Source organism: Palaemon carinicauda, chromosome 6 (genome assembly GCF_036898095.1).
Source record: "Palaemon carinicauda isolate YSFRI2023 chromosome 6, ASM3689809v2, whole genome shotgun sequence".
NCBI classification, from domain to species: domain Eukaryota; kingdom Metazoa; phylum Arthropoda; class Malacostraca; order Decapoda; family Palaemonidae; genus Palaemon; species Palaemon carinicauda.
Genome location: NC_090730.1, coordinates 23,210,739 through 23,233,718, shown reverse-complemented (window position 1 = coordinate 23,233,718; position 22,980 = coordinate 23,210,739). Strand labels below are relative to the sequence as shown.

Here is a 22,980-nt window from a genome sequence, read left to right as displayed (position 1 = left end):
GTTGTTCAGCAGCCAGGAGTGCTCTTGCCTTGCCAACTAGCAGCGGTGGTGTGAAGCAATGCATCCTTGCTTGTTGACATAGGCTACTATGGAGGCTTCGTCACTCTACAGCACCACCAAACAAAAACAAAGGAAAGACCAGAAAGATCCTAAAAAAAAAAAAAAAAAAAAAAAAAAATTAGCTCTTAGATTAGTGCCATCTATTTTCAACGTGCCCAACTAAAATTCACTGAAAACCCTTATGGACATATCAAACCTACAGTATCTATGGAATTTAAATTTAAAATAATATATGTATTTATCATTCTGGAGCAGTAGTAACAAACATTCACATTACGCATTATTGTTTTCTCGAGCCCATTTATAAACAAAAGACCAAACCGATCAACGCTATCTAATAAGGGAAAATACAGTATTGACAAATTCAAGCGACTTTCCAGTCTTCCCTTTAATGTCTTTGGTCAAAGACAACTGCTATTGAAATTATTCTAGTGCCAGAAGAGCTGCTTTCATTTCCAAGATATAGTTGTGCAGGCATCTAAGTCCAATACCCAAAGGCAGTCTTTTTTTTCTTATGTCTGAAACCCATCCCCTCTTGGATGCGTTAGTCAGCAGAAGCATCTCTGATGCAGGCCAATACAAGGAAGTTCCTTTGAGGAGATTCCCCTCCCATAGACAAATCTAGGATTGTCCCTTATTTCTTGGTCGATTGGAACTAGCTGTTGAGGAGTCAGTAGCTGCTGATCAGTGTCTAGTACTATTCATAGAACTGATAGAGCCACGCATTAGGTACCAGTTTCTTCAGGGATGAGAGAGGTCCAAGCAGCCTTTGCCACACTTGTTTGTATAAGTTGATTAATGAGGAAAGGTTGCACTACTAAGTCTGCTGATGCAATCCTCCAAATATAAGAGCTCTCCATCCTCTGCTTTGGCTAGAGACTGGTCTTCTCCAGAGTTATCACAGTCCCAAGATCGTGAAAAAAGGCAAGAAACCTATCTCTCTGCCAGAGAAGCTGTTATTAGAAGGAGGAAAGTATCAGACAGTTGTTCAGGTATCTCAGACGACGAATGCCATTGGTATGAACATAAGGTGAAACTAGCAGGAAGAGTTTAGTGAATACCTGGGGGTCAGCTGACCATCAATAGCACACGACTTTGAACTGAGGGACTTCCCAATAAGGATGAAAAGGAGGTACTTTCCGAGACCGAGATCTCAAATTGTGCACCTTTCAGATCCAAGGACTGCATGAAGTCATCCCTCCTTACTGCAGATCATATGTTGCTCACTGTCTCAATCTTTAATGCAGTCTACATTACAAACTTGTTCAAAAGGGCGAGGTTGATGACTGGTCTCTACTCTCGGATGCCTTTTCAACTAGAAACATGTGGTTTTAAAAGCCTGGTGAATCATCCCATACAATCTGAAGCACTCCCATGTCCAACATCATCTTTACAACACTATGTAGGGCAAAGTTTTTGATTGAATTTGAGAGACGAAGTCTTCAGTATCTGAGTGAAGGGAGGAGAACCAATGAACAGGATAAAATATCCGTCCCACAGGTCCCTTACCCTCCAGTTATTAGCGCCATATTGCTGCGACATTGCCCATTGGCTCGCTATACATCCCCCAACCTCATGGAAGTATGAGTAGGGGGACTGCCAGCTCTAGCACCTCATGGCTCCTCTTGTACACTTGCCTCTCCTGCTCTGACCATATCAGGGTCGAAAGGTAGGAGCAGTGTCCGCACTCCAGCGAGAAGTCCGAGCAGGTGAAGGAACCAATCTAGACCTTAACATTAAAGAAGGTTCCTTAAGGGGGGACTTTACCAATATTGGAGCCGATACCTTAGGGGCCAACCTAGACGTGCTATGGCCTTTAAATGTCACTCTTTGATAGAAAAGGGAATCTTGACTTGTATTCTTCCCCCTTGTCTTCAACTTCTTAGAACAAGAACTGAGAAGCTATAAAGCATTAAGAGCTTCTCTGCACTCCAACCTTTTCCTAATCCTATATACCTATTCCTAATCTTAAAGACCACCAAATATCCAAGTTTAAGTACCTGAATGGTCTACTGGTTACCGGGCACGTTGACCAAAAACTTATAAACCTTTGACTGTCTATAAATCTTAATGAAATATCTGGCCTAAAAGGATATTGCTTCTAAGGTGATAAAAATTGCTTCATTGGTACCCATGAATTACCAATGCATTATAAGGGTACTTGCTTACAATACTTCATAGTAAGCGCACCTATAAAAAAGTCCCCTTAATTCTAAAAATCTTCCGTTTATTTTCCATCGATTCCCACCTATAGCTGTACAACATTTTGAATTAACCCTATTTTCAAAATTCACCAATGATATTGAAGTGACAGATAAGTAAACTAATCAGCTAAATTAATGACAGTTGAATGAATATTACCTTAATACCTAGAAATTCCCTCCAAATTGGTATTGTCCCTTTTACGACAAAGAAATATTGACCAAGTTCAAAGATTATTTCAGTTACCTAGAAAGTATTTTAGATGAAGAATACTCCATTCCCCTAACAGTTCAATATTGAATCATTTCTGAAAGTAAAACCCTTGTAAAGAAAATAAATCCCTTAGGATTTTAAAAAATTTCTTCTGCATATTCCTGATATTTGTTAACTACATCAAGCTCTCGATATACTCTGAATGGACCCTTGCTTTTAAAATTACCACACACCAATGCAAGAACCTAGATCTTCCCTACCTGGGGTTGAAAACTATTGTATATACCTAAAACCAATGTTAATTATAGATTATGTGTTTAAATTTAATCTTTGTGATACAAGTTCACTTAAAATATAAGTATGATTTCATTGAAATACCCCCATAAAGAGACATTTTTATGGCAATATTCACACAAAATTTATAGGCTAAAATTGTTGCAAATTTATCTCAGAAAAACTGATTCTTAGAAAACATCTAAGTATCACAACCTTTTATAAATCAATGAGAGACTATGAATCTCAAACCCTAGAAAATTGTTTTATATAAATTACAGGAAAAAATTATCCATTTCAAAGTCAGTACCTCATCTTTCAATAACTCGAAATGTAAAAATGTATCTCAGTGCCTATCTAAATAATGGTCCACTAAATCTAAGGCTAAGAAAAACTTAGGTTTTTTTTTTTTTATCAAAACAGTACAGGTAGTTTACTTTATGGAAAGAAACTATTTCAAAGACTATAACCATTAGTTCACGAAACGATCCTCTCATTTAGTTATTTAAATAGATAGTCCTCTATATTTGAGGCAATAAACTAAATAGGTAGTCCACTATATTTAAGACAAACTATGAATAATGTATCAATCACAAACCTTAACTTAGTTCAACAAATTTAAGATAGAAAAAGCTATTCATTTCATAAGCCTATTTAACAGTTACTCAAATGAAGGGGAAAAACTTACCTATTCAACTGGTAATTCACTAACAATGTGGCAAAAGCGTTATGTACTTTAAAACCTAAGTTTCCATTAGAAATTATTTCACCAAAAAAGGTTGAAATAACAGAAGATTAGAGAAGTTTAACAGACCCTTCTAACATTCCTTGAACTATCTGATATTCTATTTTCATACTGTAGAATTCATGAAAGATAAAATGGCCATTACATCATATAAAACTAAAATCTCTTGTAAATTACTGAAATGAAGACATTAACTACTGTACAAGGTTCTAAATGTTTTACATCCATGTTTCCTACTAAGAGGAGCAACAAATACAACAGGCTCTCTTGATTTAATGAATGTCAGCCATTCCCAAACTACTTCATTTTGGAAATTTATTTCCCAAAGTAAAACTAGTGTAAAAAATTTGGATCGCAATACATGCTACGCAAATAATAGTCCTTAACTTCCATATTTCTATCAATAAAGCTATTAAGAATAAAGCATGAAGAATAGCCATATCTAATTTTCTCTTGTGTTTCTTGTTTAATGCCAACCTATTTTGGATTATGTAATAAAGTTATTATGGCACATGGAATATAGAGGTCAACCTGTCACACAGAAAATCACTATTTCATATTCAAACGTCTCAAAAAGAAGTTTTAAATCAACATAAAAAATAACAATTCATAAACTTGAACATTATAAATGAAATAATGCCATGTGATGATTACAGCCCCTTTTCTAAATATTCTTGTCTATCACATGAAAGCTCTGAACTTCCAAAGGAAGCCTTACCTTTAGTTTTATACCAGCAGCAAAGTGGATATATATAGGGACTTTTCCCAATGTATGTAAGGTGCAACCTCAAGACTGGCGTTTTGAGTTTACAGAACTGTTTTGTAGGTTTTATCTTTAGTACAGGTCTCCGTCTGAAATAAAATGGGGTCCTTTAGCAATGACAAACACCACAGGTAATTTTTTTTTTTCACTATTTGAATGATACAAGCATCTAGTTTATTTTGCTTCTAACTTTAATATTACAATATTTTTACCAACATTGTTAAAAACTAGGTGACTAAACATGAGAATTTTACCCTAGTATTTTCATGCTATCCCCCACACCCTTTGGCCAATGAAAAGTTATTCCTCTGTAGAACCGAGCATTTCAACATCAATAATTGTAAACAAAAACAAGAAAATATTCACATTACAACTAAATCCTGTTAGATCCTTTTAAAAGTTCTATTTCTCAAAGACCAGACATGCAAACAAAACTTTTGCAATGAAAAAAAAAAACTAGAATTAAGATAATCCAGTAAAAACAATCTTAACTCTAAAATAATGACCTGAAGATTAAAAATACTGTTAATATCCAACTAACATCAATTAAGTATGGTGGAAAAAATTATGGAGTAATACATAAGCCATACAATACTAGATATCTCTAAAATATCTCCATTTTCCTGTATCTATAAGCTTGGAAACCATTTCATCCCCTCCCAGTTAACTATAAATTCTATTATATAAGGGGTATTTCTGCCATTCAGATAAGAATAGTTAAAATTTTGGAGTCCTCAAAAACTTCTATAAAAGGTTTTGACTCACCAGAGGACATAACTTTGCAATTTTCCCAGAACACATGAAATGCTTTGCACTTATGTAATGTTGACGTTTAGCCAAAACTCAAGGAAAAAAACCCTGCTGTTAGGCTATTTAGTAAGTTAAGAGGTTGGACTACAGGATAGAAGAAAGGAAATGAAAACAGTTCTTTAGTAGAAAGCAGCTAAGGACCAATTCTTTAATAATGCCAACTACACGGCACGAGGTGCAGATATTAATTTCCTACAAACCATAAGTTTTAAGGAAAAAGTTATGATTCTTAAATAAGGTATGACTTACAAACATCTCAAATAGTGATTACCTGTAAGGTGAGCTACCTGGATTGCACGTGTGGTATCCTAAGCGACTAATTTTTTTTTTTAAGAGAAATCAAAATAGTTGCAACCACCACAAAAATAAAAAATGTACTATAAATTAACTCTACATACCTATTGAATCCCATCAAAACTATCATGTACAGTATTTCCAAAATTCAGATGATTTTATAACTAGACAAATAACATATATATAGTGCAAGAATGTAAGCTTTTTGATTTTATATTGACATGAAAATTTCATAAGGACAGCTTTCAGTTTTGAAAGTATTTCTCCCATTCCCAGTGAAACCAGATTTAACTGCGATAATACTGTTACCCAACACAATAGTGTGGCACTATCCTTCACGTCACTAAGTGACCGTGCATTTACAGTCAAAAGAGGGCAAGAGTGTTGGAGTGTGAGGAGGTCCGCTCGAAGACAACACACTTTGAAATGGGACCGACATACCCCTTTGGTCTTTTGTAGACTTCAAGCGGGTATAGGAGCTGCACTACCCAGTCTTTCAAAGCGCCCATGAACCAAATGAAGATCCAGTGCACACGTTAGCAGTAAGCAAGTCCTACAAAGGGTTCATCCTGCATGTCATCAATGCAGATGGAGACTGGGACCCTCTCCTATCGGAACTACAGTAGGGACAGAGAAGGGTTGCTGTCTAGCGACCAGTGTCTCTTCAGTTACTATTGAAGAAATTGAAGGTGTAGAAATCCATTTAGAATGAGATATTCCAGGAAGGCTAGATCTTCCAGCCCATTATCCCAAACCTGTGCTGGCAGATGGGGCTATTGAAAGAGGAAACGTCCTCTCGAAGATGTTAAATAGTTCCTTGTTGGGGTGTGTGTTTCCACAAAGGTATCGATATCTATCCCCAAATAAACCAGTTTCTTGGGGGCACTCAGCTGACTTTTCACAATTTACCCCGATCCCCAGCATATGATTGAATGAGAGGAGTTCTTCCTTGTGGAGGTAGTCCAGGTAGCGCAGGAGACTAATACTGTAGGCATGTGGCATGCCCATGTTGATACCGAATGTAAACTCTGGTGAAGACTGGTGAGGCTAATGGGACTGAATTGTTACTCTGCTCAGCCTGACAAAGCTGGGATACTTCCTGGAGCTAGGATATATTAGGATCTAGAAGTACACATAATTGAGATCGACCAACATCACGAGGTCCAACGGCCTAATCATCAGCCATACCGTGCCTGGAGTCTCCTCCTTGGTTAAAGTTTGTCAATCAAAATCGTATAAGTCTGAAGTTCTATGACTTGTCTCGCCCCCAGACACGTTCTCTACAAAAAGGAGTCAACTGAAAGAGTGGTCGTTTAAGCATTAAAGGTCTAAAAGCCAACAGCATCTGGTGTTCCCAGGCGGTCACTCATCCAAGTATTGACTAGACCGCATCTAGTGTTCCCAGGCGGTCACTCATCCAAGTATTGACTAGACCCAACGTTGCTTAACTTCGCTGCTCGGATGAGAAGCGGTGTTTTCAACATGGTATGGCCGTTGACCGCGACACGCCTGCTGCGAAGGCAAGTTCTGTTTGCGTGTGTACATGACGAGCAACTTCCTAGTCTAGTAGACAGGGAAAAGGTAGAACGTCATCCTCGTCAAGGAACTGGGCCCTATTACGCAGAAAAAAGTTACAAGATCTGTGATACCATAGCAATGATGAACTGATCGCTTCAAGACATTCCAACTTTGCTCTTCCCAAGAAACAGTCTCATAGTTCGACAATAGTAGGCGAAGAAAAGAGCTTTACTTCATCATTCCAAAGTGGAACGGGAACGTCTTGGACTGTATCAACAGGATCGCTCGGCGGAACATACGTTTAACGCACAAGGTCCGCGATGTACCTCAGCCTACCGACCTTCCTTCTCCCAGGGGTTGGAAAGTGAGGAAGAGGTGTAGGGCCAGGAGTAAGATGAACACTAACAAATACCTCCTCCAGTGCACTGTGCTGTTTACGAGTCACTAAACAAGAGCGTTTTAAACCATAATACATTAAATCATTAATAAACTGCCCGTGGTGGGAGATACTTTCATACTCTATTCTCATAAAAGCCTTAATGCACTTCCTGCTGTTGCAATTGCAGGCGCTGCATCAACCTCTACAGTAAGGTTCGTTACTTTTCTGAGAATGATTTAATGTTTATTTATTTATTTTCTTATTTACATACTGAGCCATCTTTCCTTATAGGAGCCCTTTGCGTTAAAGTATCTTGCTTTCTCAACTAGGGTTGCAGCCTGGCTAGTAACAAAAATAAAATAGACACCAAAGAAACTAGCGAAAACTCTGAAGTCGGAACGAGGAGCAGCAGGTAAAAAATAAAAAGGGAACTTCAGAAAAAACTCTTATGAGTTTCTGAAAGTTAGTCCCTTCCTCCTACAAGTCTCTATCCTAGATAGAGAAGTCTTGTTTCCAAGGAGTCTACTCCTTAGGATTCTGAATTCTAACCTCAATGCTTAGAGGTTTTAATTTAGTTCTCCCAACCAAGAATTAGCCCAACAGGCCTTGGTGCAAAATATAACATCAATTTAGTTAAGATATACTTCTTAATATAGCGCCTGGAGCAACAATAACTCAACGCTAGACGGTCATGGTCAGGTAGACAAAGTCTATTGTCACCGGCGCTGAAGCGTCCACACCGGCGCTGAAGCGTCCACACCGGCGCTGAAGCGTCCACACCGGCGCTGAAGCGTCCACACCGGCGCTGAAGCGTCCACACCGGCGCTGAAGCGTCCACACCGGCGCTGAAGCGTCCACACCGGCGCTGAAGCGTCCACACCGGCGCTGAAGCGTCCACACCGGCGCTGAAGCGTCCACACCGGCGCTGAAGCGTCCACACCGGCGCTGAAGCGTCCACACCGGCGCTGAAGCGTCCACACCGGCGCTGAAGCGTCCACACCGGCGCTGAAGCGTCCACACCGGCGCTGAAGCGTCCACACCGGCGCTGAAGCGTCCACACCGGCGCTGAAGCGTCCACACCGGCGCTGAAGCGTCCACACCGGCGCTGAAGCGTCCACACCGGCGCTTCGCTCAGTTTCACAATTATTTGAAAACCAAAGTATACGCTCTCTCAAACGAAATGAACTCCGTACAGAGTGACTTACCATTCTGTCAATGGTCTGAATGGGAATGCAGTCACTGAATCCCATATAAGTGCAACAAAACATTAAATATTAACTTAATAGATACTGTACATTTAAAAATTAAAATAAACCCTCAAATTAAGAGGTTCCAATAAAAGACGAATCATCACTCCTACCCATTGGAACATCTACAATTCAGATACGAACAATTTTAGTATTCCAAAAACCACCAAGCCAACAACGATACATAGAATCGTGCGCTACATCGATGTAAAGAATACTGCATCGTATAAACATTAACTGAACTGTAACTTCCTTTAATCTATGACTAAGGAAAAATACTGAAAGGACCAATTAATTGCAAAATAAAATGTTCCTTTTATATAGTACAACTTGGAAACTTGAAAAGTAAGAAGAAATGATATTTTCATAATAAAATAAATTTTTGAATATACTTACCCGCTGGTTATATAAAGAGCTGACGTCCCCTGACGCCCTGGCAGAAATTCAAATCTCGCGCTATCGAAGATACGGCAGGTGTACAACTGCACCCTAGCGGTAACTCAGGTGGAACAACACACCATCTCCAGTTCTTCCATGCCTCATAGCAATACCATAGGTAGTCTCTAGAGGGGCGGAGGGTGGGTGTTAAATTTATATAACCAGCGGGTAAGTATATTAAAAAATTTATTTTATTATGAAAATATAATTTTTAAATATAAAACTTACCCGCTGGTTATATAAAGAGCTGATTGACACCCATTGGTGGCGGGTCAGAGACAGCTACAAATAGAAAATTCACTTAAGGGTTACATACAACAAACTTAAGCAGTTCTCACCTGATAAGGAAGCTGACAGCAATGATACTCTGCCTCATTTCGTCCGCTAACCTTAAGAGATCCAGTGATCCACTCGGGCTGAAAATCTCTAGACGCTGTCAAACGATACGACCACCTATAACATGACAGAACCTCAACCAATACCCTTGTTCTGGGTGCACTCAAGGAACAAATTCACCACCTAACCAAATCAAAGATTGCGGAAGACTGACGACCAATCTCCACAAACAACCATAACAAACGAGTTCCAAGAGATAGAAAAGGGGTATTAGGAAAAAGGGAACGTAGTGGTAGATCATTCACCTACTATCGCATTAGCCGCTACAAAAGGACCCAAAGTAAAAAAGTCCTCATAGCGAGTCTGAATATTTCTCAAATAATGGGATGCAAATACAGACTTACTTCTCCAAAATGTCGTATCCATCAGACTTTGCAGAGAACAGTTCTGTTCAATGGCCACTGAAGTCGCTACCGCTCTGACTTCATGTGTGTTCACTTTGAGAAGCCTCTGATCAGACTCATCACACTGAGCATGAGCTTCTCGAATCAACAATCTAATGAAAAAAGACAAGGCATTCTTAGACATGGGCATCGAGGGTTTCTGAACTGCATCGAGGGTTTCTGAACTGCACACCACAGAGCGTCTGAGTTACCCCTCAGATTCTTAGTCCTGTCCACATAAAGCCGTAACGCTCTAACTGGACAGAGTACCCTTTCTAATTCACCGCCAGCCAAATCAGAAAGGTTAGAAATCTCGAAGGATTTGGGCCATGGCCGAGCAGGGTATTCATTCTTGGCCAGAAACCCCAGTTGCAAAGAACAAATGGCTTTTCCATTCCGAAAACCAATGTTCCTGCTTAAAGCGTGTACCTCACTAACTCTTATAGCAGTGGCAAGGGTAACCAGAAAGTGTTTTCAAGGTTAAATCCTTAAATGAAACCGAGTGTAAAGGCTCAAATCTGTCACTCATGAGAAATTTAAGGACAACATCCAAATTCCAGGCAAGGGGAGCTGTTTGAATCTTCTTGGTTGTATCAAAAGGCCTAAGCAAATCTTGTAGATCCTTATTATTAGAAAGGTCTAGGTTCCTGTGTCTAAAAACCATTGCCAACATACTCCTGTAACCTTTAATAGTAGATGACGAGAAGTTATGTTTAAATTTAAGGTCCAAGAAAAAATCTGCTATCTGGGTAAGAGAGGTACTGGAAGAGGAAATCGCGTTAGTCCTACTCACTCTCTGAATAACTCCCACTTGGACTGATACACCTTGATGGTTGAAGACCTCCTTGCCCTCGCAATTGCCTTGGCTGCCTACTTCGAAAACCCTCTAGCTCTAGCGAGTTTTTCGATAGTCTGAAGGCAGTCAGACGTAGAGCTCGGAGGTTTAGACGATTTCGGGCCAAGTGAGGTTGTCTGAGAAGATCGGGTCTCACGGGAAGGCTTCTCGGGAAATCCACCATCCATTCCAGTACCTCTGAAAACCAGCTCCTTGACGGCTAGAACGGAGCTATCAGTGTCATTCTGGTCTCTTCGTGGGAAATGAACTTCTGAATCACTTTGAAAAGAATCTTGAACGGAGGGAAAGCATAAACCTCCATGTGTGACCAGTTCATCAGAAAGGCGTCTATGTGCAAGGTTTCGGGATCCGGAACCGGAGAGCAGTAACACTCCAGCCTTTTGGTCTTTGTGGTGGCAAAGAGATCCACGAGAGGTCGACCCCATAACCGCCACAGACTCTTGCAGATGTCCGGGTGCAAAATCCACTCTGTGGAGAGAACCTGACCTCCCCTGCTGAGTCTGTCTGCGCTCACATTGTTGACCCCCTGGATGAATCGAGTCAAAAGAGTCACCTTCCTTTCCTCTGCCCAAACAAGTAGTAGTCTTGCAATCTCGTACAGAGGCCAAGAGTGGGTCCTGCCTTGTTTCACAATATAGGCCAGAGCTGTCGTGCTGTCCGCATTGACTTGGACCACTTTGCCCCTGATCTGCTTCTCGAAGCCTATGAGAGCCAGATGAATAGCCAAAAGCTCCTTTTGATTGATGTGGAGATATGTTTGCTCCACCGTCCAAGTCCCCGAAAGTTGCTCCTTCTCTAGAGTGGCTCCCCACCCCGAGTTGGAGGCGTCGGAACACAACACGAGGTCTGGGCTCTTCTGAAGTAAAGACAAGCCTTCTTTCAGTCTGGGCTCGTTGTACCACCATTGAAGAAGAGACTTGATGGAAACCGAGATGTGAATGCAATCCCTGTCAAGGTTGTCCCCTTTCTTCCAATGGCGATTAAGATGAAACTGAAGAGGACACAAGTGCAACCTCCCCAGGGTCACGAACTTCTCTAATGATGAGTGTCCCCAGAAGGCTCATCCAATCTCTTACGGAGCAAAGATCTCTCTTCAGGAAAGTTTGGACTTTTAGGAGGGCTGCCTGAATTCTCACCGACGACGGAAAAGCCCGAAAACTCAGACTGTGAATCTCCATCCCCAAATAAAGAATCTCCTGGGATGGAGTCAGTTGCGATTTTTTCGAGCTCACCAGGAGGCCCAGTTCTCTGGAGAGATCCAAAGTCATCTTGAGGTCCTTCAAACAACAATCGGCTGAGGAGGCTCTTATCAGCCAATCATCCAGATACATTGAGGCCCTGATTCCCCTCGAATGCAGCATGCTTGCCACATTCAGCATGATCTTGGTAAACAACAGAGGAGCCGTGCAGAGTCCGAAACAAAGAGCCCTGAACTGGAAGACCTTGTTTCCGTCCATGAACCTCAGATAACGTCTGCAGCTGGGATGAATCAGAAGGTGGAAATAGGTGTCCTGAAGATCTATGAGACCATCCAATCGTCCTTCCTCACAGCCGCCAGAACTGTTTTCCGAGTATCCATAGTGAACGTCGAATTTTGGACGTAACCATTTAGCACACTTACGTCCAGAACCGGTCTCCACTCCCCGGAACTCTTGGGTACTAGGAAAAGGCGGTTGTAAAACCCTGGAGACGTAACATCCTGCACTTCCTCTATTGCTTGCTTCTCTAATAAAAGAGACGTCTGAAGACGCATGGCTTGCTTCTTCGGTCCCACTGTATTTGAGCGAAAGATCCACCGGATCTGTGACTAAAGGAGGATTTGCCAAGAAGGGGATCTTGTAACCCTCCTTTAACACTTGGACGGACCAGGGGTCCGCTCCATTTCTCTCCCAAGCCTCCCAGAAGTGAGTCAACCTGGCACCCACTGCTGTCTGAAGGAAAGGGCAGTCAGACTTTACCTCGGCCGGACTTGCCCCCTCTGCCTCTAGGTTTCCTTCCTTCTGGTTTGAAAGAGCCTCTTCCAGAGGACTTCCCACGAAAGGAATGAGGTCGAAAACCAGAAGAGGATTCCTTAGGCTTACGAGAGGAAAACGACGACGGCAAAACTTTCCTTGTCGTATTAGTAACCAAGTCATGCGTGGCCTTCTGCATGAGGGCAGTGGCCACTTCGCCTACCAACTCTTGCGGAAATAAGGTATTAGCCAAAGGAGCGAAAAGAAGGCCCGGTTTCTGGTAGGGAGACACTCCTGCAGAGAGAAAAGAGCACACCGTGGCCCTTTTCTTGAGGATTCCAGCCGTGAACAAGGCAGCTAGCTCGTTGGAGCCATCCCTCACACCTTTGTCCAAGCAGGACATCAAATGAACCAGTCCACTAGTGTCCGTATCCATCATATCTGAGACCCTCTTACTCAAAGCCCCCAGAGCCCAGTCTAAGAAAAACACCTCGAAGGCCCTGAACAGACCTTTAAGCAAATGATCAAACTCTGGAATGGACCACCAAATCTTCGTTTTCCTTAAAGCAAGATGATGAGAAGCATCTACTAAATTTGAAAAATCCCCTTAGGCAGACGAAGGAAAACTCAAGCCCAACACTTCACCAGTCTCGTACCACACACTAGATTTAGAAGCCAACCTAGCGGGTGGAAAGGCAGAGGCCGTCTTGCCAAAAGACTTCTTAAGTCCAACCAGGAACCCATTAATTTCAAGGCCCGTTTAGAGGATCGAGAAAGAACCATCTTGGTATAAACTGGAACTTTGGTAGCTTTACCTAAGATGAACTCAGAAAGCGGAGAACGAGGGGCCACAGGAGTAAACTGATCCGGGAAAATTCCAGTAAGAATCAACATAAACTTGCGAAGATCAACAGCATGTTGATAATGCTTTTCCTCCTCATTCTCAGAGACTTCCTCAATAGGATTATCCTCATCCGACTTTTCCTCAAGTTCGTCTTCTGGCAGTGCAGCAACTGCTGCAGCCTGAACCGAAGGAACAAAGTCTGGATGGGACTGCCTGTCAAAGCCAATATCTGCCTCCACCTGACGGGGAGAAGTCGAAGTAGATTGACGTGAAACAAGGACGGGTAGACGATCTTCTTCAACTAACAACTGCCTAGACCGATTAGGATCCGACTGCTGTTGAACAGATTGACGCTTGGACTCAGAAGGCAACTGCCGAAGATCGCTGAGTGGACACGTAGAGTTTGAAAACTGTTGACGCGAACGATCAAAGCTGTCAAGACGTCGACGCTGAGAATCGATGTTTTGACGCGACACGTCCACAAGTAGTTGACGCGGGCGATCCACTACTTCAAAACGTTGACGCGTCTCATCCACTTGTCGAAGCTGATGTTCTTCCACACGACCAGAAGGCGAAAACCGGTCAACCAAACCTCTCTGACGCGACTCATCAAAATCAACCTGGTGTTGGACACTATGAATGGGAGACCGCCTAAGCGATAAATCGTCAGCACCAGAGACCATCGAACGCCTGTCTGATAACTGGTCTGACACCCGACGCTCAGACATACCGCCAACACCTGGTTGATAAGAATCCATCAACGAGAGTTGTTCCTTCATAGTCACAAGCATAGACCATTTAGGATCTACAGAACTCCCTAAAGGAATATTCGAACCAACGTCACCACGTATTTCGGGAGAAGAAACCCAATCTGAAGGAAGAGGGGGAGCATGAATCGTAACAAGGTCTGAATCGGAAGGAATCATATCCACACGAACACGGTGATCTGGACGTTTAGCCGGAGTGCAAGCGATGGGAGAACGGAAACGTTCTGTTGAGTCCCACGAACTACATCCTGGACGCACAGGCGATTCCTGACGCTGTGAAACATCATGCGTCCGATTAAGCGGTCTTGACGCGCGACGCCAGGTCTCACTCCCCGACCCTTCATCGGAAGACGGGGATAATGCATGAACCTCACCTTTCCTACGATGAGGGTGAACGGCCTGAGCTACGGCAACAGGAACGTTCGAGGGGACGTCTGCACGATTGATGACTCTTCTCGTTCCCTTAAGCCGTTCGACATTACTTCTCCCATAGGTTCGAGAGCTCGAAAGAGGTCTTAGGCTAGGTGAACGACAAGATCGTGCAGACGCACCCTCCGCAACACTTGTCACAATACAGAGTGTCTCACGACTTTTCGGTACACAAACATCAGACACCGAAACACTATCCACAGTTCCGACAGGATCACGGTTTTTCAATACCTTTAACTCGGAAAAAATCGTATTTCTATCGGCCGCTAAGGACTCCACTTTCTCACCAAGAGTCAAAATAGCAGTAAACATGTCTTTCATAGTAGGTTCCTGATCTACCACCACGGGGGAAGTAATAAGATTAGGAACATTAACATTAGGTAAGGCTCTATCCACAGATCGTGAAGAACTACGCCTAACTATCTCTCTCTAGTCTCCTAACATACCGATTGTATGTTACAAAATCATCATCAGTTAAAGAAAGGCACTCATTACATCTAACATCAAATGAACAAAATTTACCCCTTCATTTCACACAAATATTATGAGAATCAATAGATCCTTTAGGAAGTCTAGTACGACACCCTTCACTAACACACCTACGCTGAGCAGGGGAGGAGTCGGCCATTTTGAATGGTTACGTGAAAGACCGACGAGCAAAAAATAAGGGAAATATTAATAAAGATAATCTCAAACAAAAAGATTTCAAGACTATAAACAAGTGAAAACAATTAACGATAGCTTAAACTCAGAAAAGAACGTACATCACCAAACAACTTCCCAAGAGAGTAAAACCACGAGAGCGAACTTCTATATGTCAGCCAGCTATGACGGCAGAGAGAAGAATTGAAGATGGTGTGTTGTTCCACCTGAGTTACCGCTAGGGTGCGGTTGTACACCTGCCGTATCTTCGATAGCCCGAGATTTGAATTTCTGTAAGGGCATCAGGGGACTTCAGCTCTTTATATAACCAGCGGGGAAGTTTTATATTTAAAATGTACTATTCATAAAAATCGCTACAAAATATTGTAATATTGTAACGATACTGACAACTGCGTAACAAAAATTAATTGAACGCTAGTTAATCTTTGCAAATAGATCAAAGATTATCTAAAGAAAAAAATATTAAAAGGATAAAATTCTCAAAATAATAATCCTTTAATTTAAATTATAACAATACTTCAAAAGAAAGTATTCACTTATCATTATTTGTAAAAAGCAAGACAGACTATTAGCCTACGGAAGAGGCTGTGACGTCAATGGAGGAGATGTTTGCATCCCGCCCTAATGCTTTCGTGAGGTTTAAAATAGGTTGAAAAACCTTTAAAGTTATAAATAGGTGATCACGGATCAAATAAAACAAAACAGCGAAAGCTCAAACTCAAAAAAACGTTAGTACATCACCAAATAACTTCCAAAACAGAGTAATAAAGCGAGAGAGAATTTCCAATGAACAGCCAGCTATGGCGGCAGGAGGAAATCTGAAGAAGTTGGGTATAGCTCTACCTGTTGTACAGCGAGGCCGCTAGTGTACACCTGGCATATCAGCGAGAAGTTGCGAGATTTTGAATTTTCTGCCGGCGGCAATAGACTTTGGCCATTAAATAACCAGCAGGTAAGTTTTATATTTAAATGTATATATATATATATATATATATATATATATATATATATATATATATATATATATATATATCTATATATATATATACACAAGTTTTATTTGAAAATTACCTTTATTTCCCTCACAAATAAATCTAAGATATACTTTTAGAATACCAAACACAGTTGCTGGAACGTTGGCTTTATTCAGCTTAAAGTTGTGGCAAGGTGTTGGCCAAGCAGGTACAGTGTTAGGGACTCAATGTTGCCAAGCAAGCATACAAACACCAGCAGTCACAGTTACCAATTCACACTACATTCACCCCCACTGAGAAGAAGAACATACAGTACAGTACACATCTGCATCATAACAAAACATGAATTCACTGATTTCACACCAACTGTAATTATTCTTACACCGCATTTGCATTACAAGGCTCACCTTATTGGCACTACAAATTTCATATCATATTACAAAACTCATGAGTACTTATTTTATTTGATAACTGGGCTCATTGGTAACAATGGGCCCTATAACTACTAATTCATAATAAACACATTGACATAAGGACACTTACCATAAAAAACACATTGGTAACAATGGGCCCTATAACTACTAATTCATAATGAACACATTGACATAAGGACACTTACCACCCATACTACTCCCACTCATCTAGGACAAAATCTGAGAGATAGCCTGGAGGGCGCCTAGTGCGACTTGAGCGTTGAGGCGCCTCTGAGGTTGGTGTTCCTTTCGACGGTACCTTTCCCGGGGTGGGCGGTTCTGTGGTTTGTTGCGGTTCGGTTGCGGGCTCCCTCCCCTGGTCTTGTTTTGTATCCACTTGACTTCTTTCCGTTCTCTGGCTGGGGTCTCCAGGTGGGAGGGTGGGTCCTTGATTAATGGGAGTCTTACCATTCTCTCGCATGTTGAAGATATGACGGCTTCCTTTATCGTGACAGGTGTTTGGACTGAATACTTTAGCTGCAGGAGCCAGGTGACGAGTCGACACAGTGGATTCCTTGCCGTCTTGGTGTGCAACACTAACCCATTGTGGGTTGACATGCAGGAGTCTAACTTCCTCGACCTCAGGTTCGTACTTGGATTTCCTAACCGTTTTCTTTAGAAGAGCTTGTTCATTTTCTGTCATCCACGATGGAGCCGCCTGCCCGTATGTTGCTTTCCTGGGGTGCAGGAACATGCGCTCATGCGGTGTTTGGTTCGTAGCGACGCACAGAAGGGACCTCATGCTGTGTAATGCTTGATCCAGGACAGCCTCCCACATTTCTATAGGGAGGGAGAGAGAAGCGAGAGCTAACCTTACGGTGCGCCACAAAGTTCTATTGGCTCTCTCGATCTGGCCATTGCCACGGGGGTTATACGCAGACGAGTAGCTTGTAGCCAATCCACGGTCATGAAGGAACTTTTGGTACTCTGACGACACGAAAGCAGGTCCCCTGTCTGAATGAATGTACTCGGGCAGCCCCCAAACTGAAAAGAGAGTAGACAAACATTTAATGGTGGTACTCGCTGAGGTGTCTTCTGTTGCAAAGGCGAACGGAAATCTGCTGTACTCGTCGATTATGTTGAGAATGTATTTGTTCTTTGAAGTGGACGGCATCGGACCTTTGAAGTCGATAGCCAGACGCTCGAATGGCCTGGTAGCTTTTATCAATGTTCCTGTTTCTTTGGAGAACTTAGGTTTGATCTTAGCACAGGTTTGACTTTTACGTATGACAGTCCGAGCTTCTTCAATGGTAAAGGGTAAGTTTCTCTGTCTTATGATGTGGGTCATCCTTCTGATTCCTGGATGGCACAGGTGCTCGTGAAGCTGAGTCACCTCATCTCCTTGAGTACAGGTAAGTGAAGCCACACATCCCGAGGCACGAGAGAGAGCGTCTGCTACTTGGTTCTTTGATCCAGGTCTGTATGTGATGTCGAAGTTGAAACAACTCAGTTCCAGCCTCCACTGCATTATTTTTTCATTCTTGATTTTGCCATGGTTCTTGGCGTCAAACATGAAACGCACCGATTGCTGATCAGTTATGAGTCTAAATTTACGTCCTAGCAGAAAGTGTCGCCATTTCTTGATGGCTTCTACGATAGAACATGCTTCGCATTCCACTGCCGATTGTCGTTTCTCCGATTCTGAGAGCGAGCGAGAAAAGAAGGCCACTAGTTTTCCTTCTTGTGTCAATGAGGCTGCAACGGCGTCAGCAGAGGCGTCTGTTTCGACTACAAAGACTGCTTCGTCATCTATAGCAGCAAGTGAAGCTCGAGATATTTCATTCTTTAGTTCTTCGAGAGCTTGTTCTGCGGATTTGGCCATCGGGAAAGTTTTCACTCCGACTAAAGGTCGAATTTTCTGGGAGAAGTTCGGTACCCACTTCGCATAGTGGGATAAAAGTCCTAACGTTCTTTTGAGACTAGGGGTACTGTCCGGAGGGTTCATCTCCAGCAACGGACGCATTCTCTCCGGGTCAGGTAGGACTTGGTGATCATTCACTACATGGCCCAAAATTGAGATTGATGTTTGAGCATAAACACTTTTCTTGTCATTTATGGTAAGTTCATACTTCAATGCAGTTTCTTGAAAGCGTTTCAGATTTCTGTCGTGTTCTTCACGTGTGTGACCGCAGACCGTGATGTCATCTATGTAGGCGAACGTACCCTCTAGTTGTTCCTTACCAATAATTTCGTCGAGAACTTGCTGAAAGCAGGTAGCCCCATTGGTTACTCCAAAAGGCAAACGCGTGAATTCGAACAGCCTTCCATCCGCTTCGAACGCCGTGAATTTCCGATCAGCCATGTTCAATGGTATTTGATGATATGCTGCCTTCAAGTCTATGGAGCTGAAGTAGCGGTAAGTAGAAATTTTCTCAATCATCTCGGTGATCCCTGGAACAGGATAAGCAATTAGGTTGGTGAATCTGTTTATGGTTTGAGAGTAATCTATGACTAATCTTTTCTTATCACACTGATCGACGACTACCACTTGAGCTCTCCACGAGCTGCGACTCGGTGTGATGATGCCCTCCTCTAGCAGCCTTTTTACTTCTTTCTTGATGAACTCGGAGTCCTCTTTGGAATACCTTCTGGATTTCACCTGTATCGGGTGACAGTCGACTGTCAGATTGTCGAAGATGGCTGGCGGTTCAATTTGAGCCGCTATCAGAGCACAAGGTGACTGGATGCTTAGCTCCAAAGGTGGTAGCGTCCCACCAAAGTCTACGCTGACTTGCTTGTGTAACTGTAGGAAGTCATGTCCCAAAACAACTGGAGCCACGCAATCGTCCATCAAGTGCAGACAGAACTCAGGGTATACTCTTCCACTTACAATTAAATCGTAATTGCAACACTTGTTAAGTTTCATTGTCTGTTTGGCATTAGCCATGGTTATGCTGCAGGCTGAAGAACGAGTCACTGAGTTCATAGCCCTAGCTACTTTGGCATCTATAAAGCTTTTAAATGCTCCAGTGTCGACCAGCCCGTCCAGGGCCTCCCCTCCATTCAGTTCTACAGGTAGGACAGTTTTGTAAACACTTCGTAGTGCAGGGGAAGCTGCAGTCACAGCGGCCCCTGTTAAGGAAGCAGGGATGGACTGTGGGAGATTGTCTGGGACTACTCCAGCTACAAGATTGGAGTTAGTTGATTTACCATTATTGTTCCATCGTTTTCTTTGCGACTTGCAGACACGAGCATAATGACCTACCTTCTGACAGTTGGAACACGAGGCTTTCTTGGCTGGGCAGTGGGCTCTGGGATGTAGGGATCCTCCACAAAAGAAGCACCTCTGACCGCTGACGGCGGCAGCACACTCACTTGGATTCAGGGAGTCACTCATTTCGATCGGAAAACTGTTGGGATCCATTTCGGGTTTTGCCTGATCATCTATCAATGCTGCCACTGTGGTATTGGTTTCACTTGCATAAGACGCTGAGTGCAGTTGAGCCATTTCCAGTGCACGGGCTTGTTTCACAGCTGTGGATAAGTCCAAGGATAAGTTCTCTAACAGTCTGTCGGATTGCATTAGATGCCATACCCGTGATGTATGAATCTCTGATGGCCAGTTCTTCAGCCTGAGCGGCTGTACAATCAGTGAAGCTACATTCCGAGGCCAGACCTTTGAGGTTATCCAAAAAAGCGTCTAGAGTCTCACCACTCTGTTGCTTGCAGGTGGCTAATTTGTATCTGGCAAACACTTCACTTTTCTGTTTCACAAATCTAGCCTTCAACAGGCTTATGGCAGTGGCATATGTGGTGGCACTTTTGATTATCTTAAACAGTTTACAAGATACGTGAGCACGAAGCAAGGCCAACTTATCTGGATTTAAGTCCGGGTTGATGGCCGCACAGAACGCCTCAAAGTTATCATGCCACATAATCCATTTGTCCTCTGCATCGGCTGATTCTGGGTCCACATCAATCGGGCTGGGCCTCAGAAACTTGTCCATGTTGAATATTAAGCTGAATAAATTGTGGAATACCAAACACAGTTGCTGGAACGTTGGCTTTATTCAGCTTAGAGTTGTGGCAAGGTGTTGGCCAAGCAGGTACAGTGTTAGGGACTCAATGTTGCCAAGCAAGCATACAAACACCAGCAGTCACAGTTACCAATTCACACTACAATACTAATATATCCTACGGTAATGGGGGCCACCCAGAGGGAACCAGGGGATTTGGGTGGTGAAAATTTACTGGCAAATCTATAAATGTAAAAGTAACTTTTTATTCTCTGGGAGGCATGATAAATCCATGAAAAAAAAAATTGCATAAAATATGGGGGATCCTTAGTAAAACTTCAGGGGCATGATGCACTCGATATTAGAAAAAAAAATAATCCCCTAACATTGAAAGAGCATGTGAAAAGTTATAGAAAATGTTTAGTTTTTATATTAAGAGATTGAACATGGTAGAATTAAATGAGGTTAAGATATTCCCTTGGAGGAAAATTTATTCCTCCAAGGCCCATACCCGTAAACTTGCATCTAAGTTGGGAACAATTGGTTGTATTTTCGTTCAGCCTGATTGAAAAAAAAAAAAAAAAAAAAAAACTTTTGAAGAATGGCGGTCCTACAACCCTTTTGAAGAATATAGGTCCCAGTTTAGACCTTTTAAGGAATAGGGGCACGAGTATGGACCTTTTGAATATTAAAGGTCTTAGTTGGGACCCGGTGAATATAACAAAGAAAATGTAAGCTATTAATTTAAAAAAAAAAATACTTTATTTCGTAGGAGCCTTTGTATAACAGCGGCCAGTTCCTCACATGTTGATTAAAAATAGAAGTCTAACCTAAACTTTCCCCCCTAACCTAACCTACAAGCCGTGTCGTTACCTATTTGCTACGCCCCACTGCGATCCCCCTACCCTTACACTACCGTATCTAAGTTTTGACATAATACATACAGATGGCCGTTGTCATACATACACCCCGTTTATTGTATACAAAATTAAATCAATTGCAATTAATGGCATAAATATTTTGAAATTTCTAAACAAAAAGAATAAGTGAGATTAGGTTGACAACCATTCATGCTGTAGCTTGATTTCCTCGGCGGTGGTTCTTCCCTTAATCCATTTTTAACTATACGGGTACCAGTTTTATCCTTTTGAAGAATACAGGTCCCAGGTTCGTATGGGACCGCTATTCTTTAAAAGCTCAAAAAAAAATATATAATTTCCGCTAAACATCTTCGTATAATAGATATGAAGTTAACATATTCACTTACCTCGGTACAATAGAAGGCATAATTTAAACTAGTCAAAATTGTTAAAAAAAAAAAAAATCTCACTTTACCGCAAAACTAACAAACCTTCAACAGAAAAACAAATATATTTCTATTCAAATCAAACCTCATTTAACGACGGATTTATAAACTCATAATTCCCATGTTAAGCTCACAAAACTACTACGTATGAGGAAAAGTTAAATGAATAATGAACATAGTCACGAAAGTATCATATCTAAGAAATTAGTAGTTAATGACATATATTTATTAAATGAGGGCAGAACCTATTACACTGAAAATATTTGATATATAACGAAACTATTATTAAACCACGATAAATTACCTTTGCATGAAATCCAAAAAATCACTTAGGCTGATGATATAGAAATAAAAATTCTGGACAGAAGACTTCGTCAGAAAGCCGTCTTACCCTTTTGGAGGTAAACCGGTAAATACCGTGGACTATATCCTTTGAAGAAATGACGTCACAAATTGTGACGTCACAACGAAACGGTAGTTTATTATTTTAGTTAAACTTACGTTAAACCATTCTAAGTTATTATCTATTTCTAATTCATAAAATAAAATAAAGCTGGAACGGAAATTACGTCATAGAGTGTTGTATATGTTCATATATTCATATAAACTCGAAAATGCAGAAGAGCCAAATTTATAATGAGTGTCTGTAGTCCGACAGTTTAACAGTATTAATGCTTAGGCAATTAATAGCCTACAGTTACTAGAAACTTGATAAATTTTGATGGGTTGAATCGAGAGTGGATGAGGACACAATTCACTTCCACATTGAATCCACAGGTACAAAAGCCCGCAAATGTTTAAAATATATAAATGTAAATATATAAATAAATGCTCAAGAATCCTTAAGATAGTTTGCTTTAAAATTCCATTGTTTGTGTACCATGGCAATCATACGTGACATTTTTGGAAGGGATGGGAATTATTAAGAAAATAGACTACAATAGCACCTTATTGAGAGAGAGAGAGAGAGAGAGAGAGAGAGAGAGAGAGAGAGAGAGAGAGAGAGAGAGAGAGAGAGATATGAAAAAAAAAATAATGT

General features: G+C 41.7%; 1 long non-coding RNA gene and 1 pseudogene across 2 annotated transcripts in view; both read right to left on the bottom strand.

The window, feature by feature from the left end:
- LOC137642506 (uncharacterized) overlaps positions 1-22,348 on the bottom strand; it is a 32,306-nt gene extending 9,958 nt beyond the window's left edge. The window contains exons 1-2 of one of the 2 annotated variants that reach the window (XR_011044790.1): positions 22,246-22,348; positions 4,212-4,345 (exon numbers count right to left, since the gene is read on the bottom strand). This is a non-coding gene — a long non-coding RNA (uncharacterized lncRNA). Of the gene's footprint in view, positions 1-4,211; positions 4,346-8,900; positions 8,922-22,245 lie in introns of those variants that run through there. The other variant, XR_011044791.1, reaches the window with a different exon arrangement.
- Positions 6,741-6,859, bottom strand: LOC137643391 (5S ribosomal RNA; annotated as a pseudogene).
- Positions 22,349-22,980: the final 632 nt, after the last annotated feature.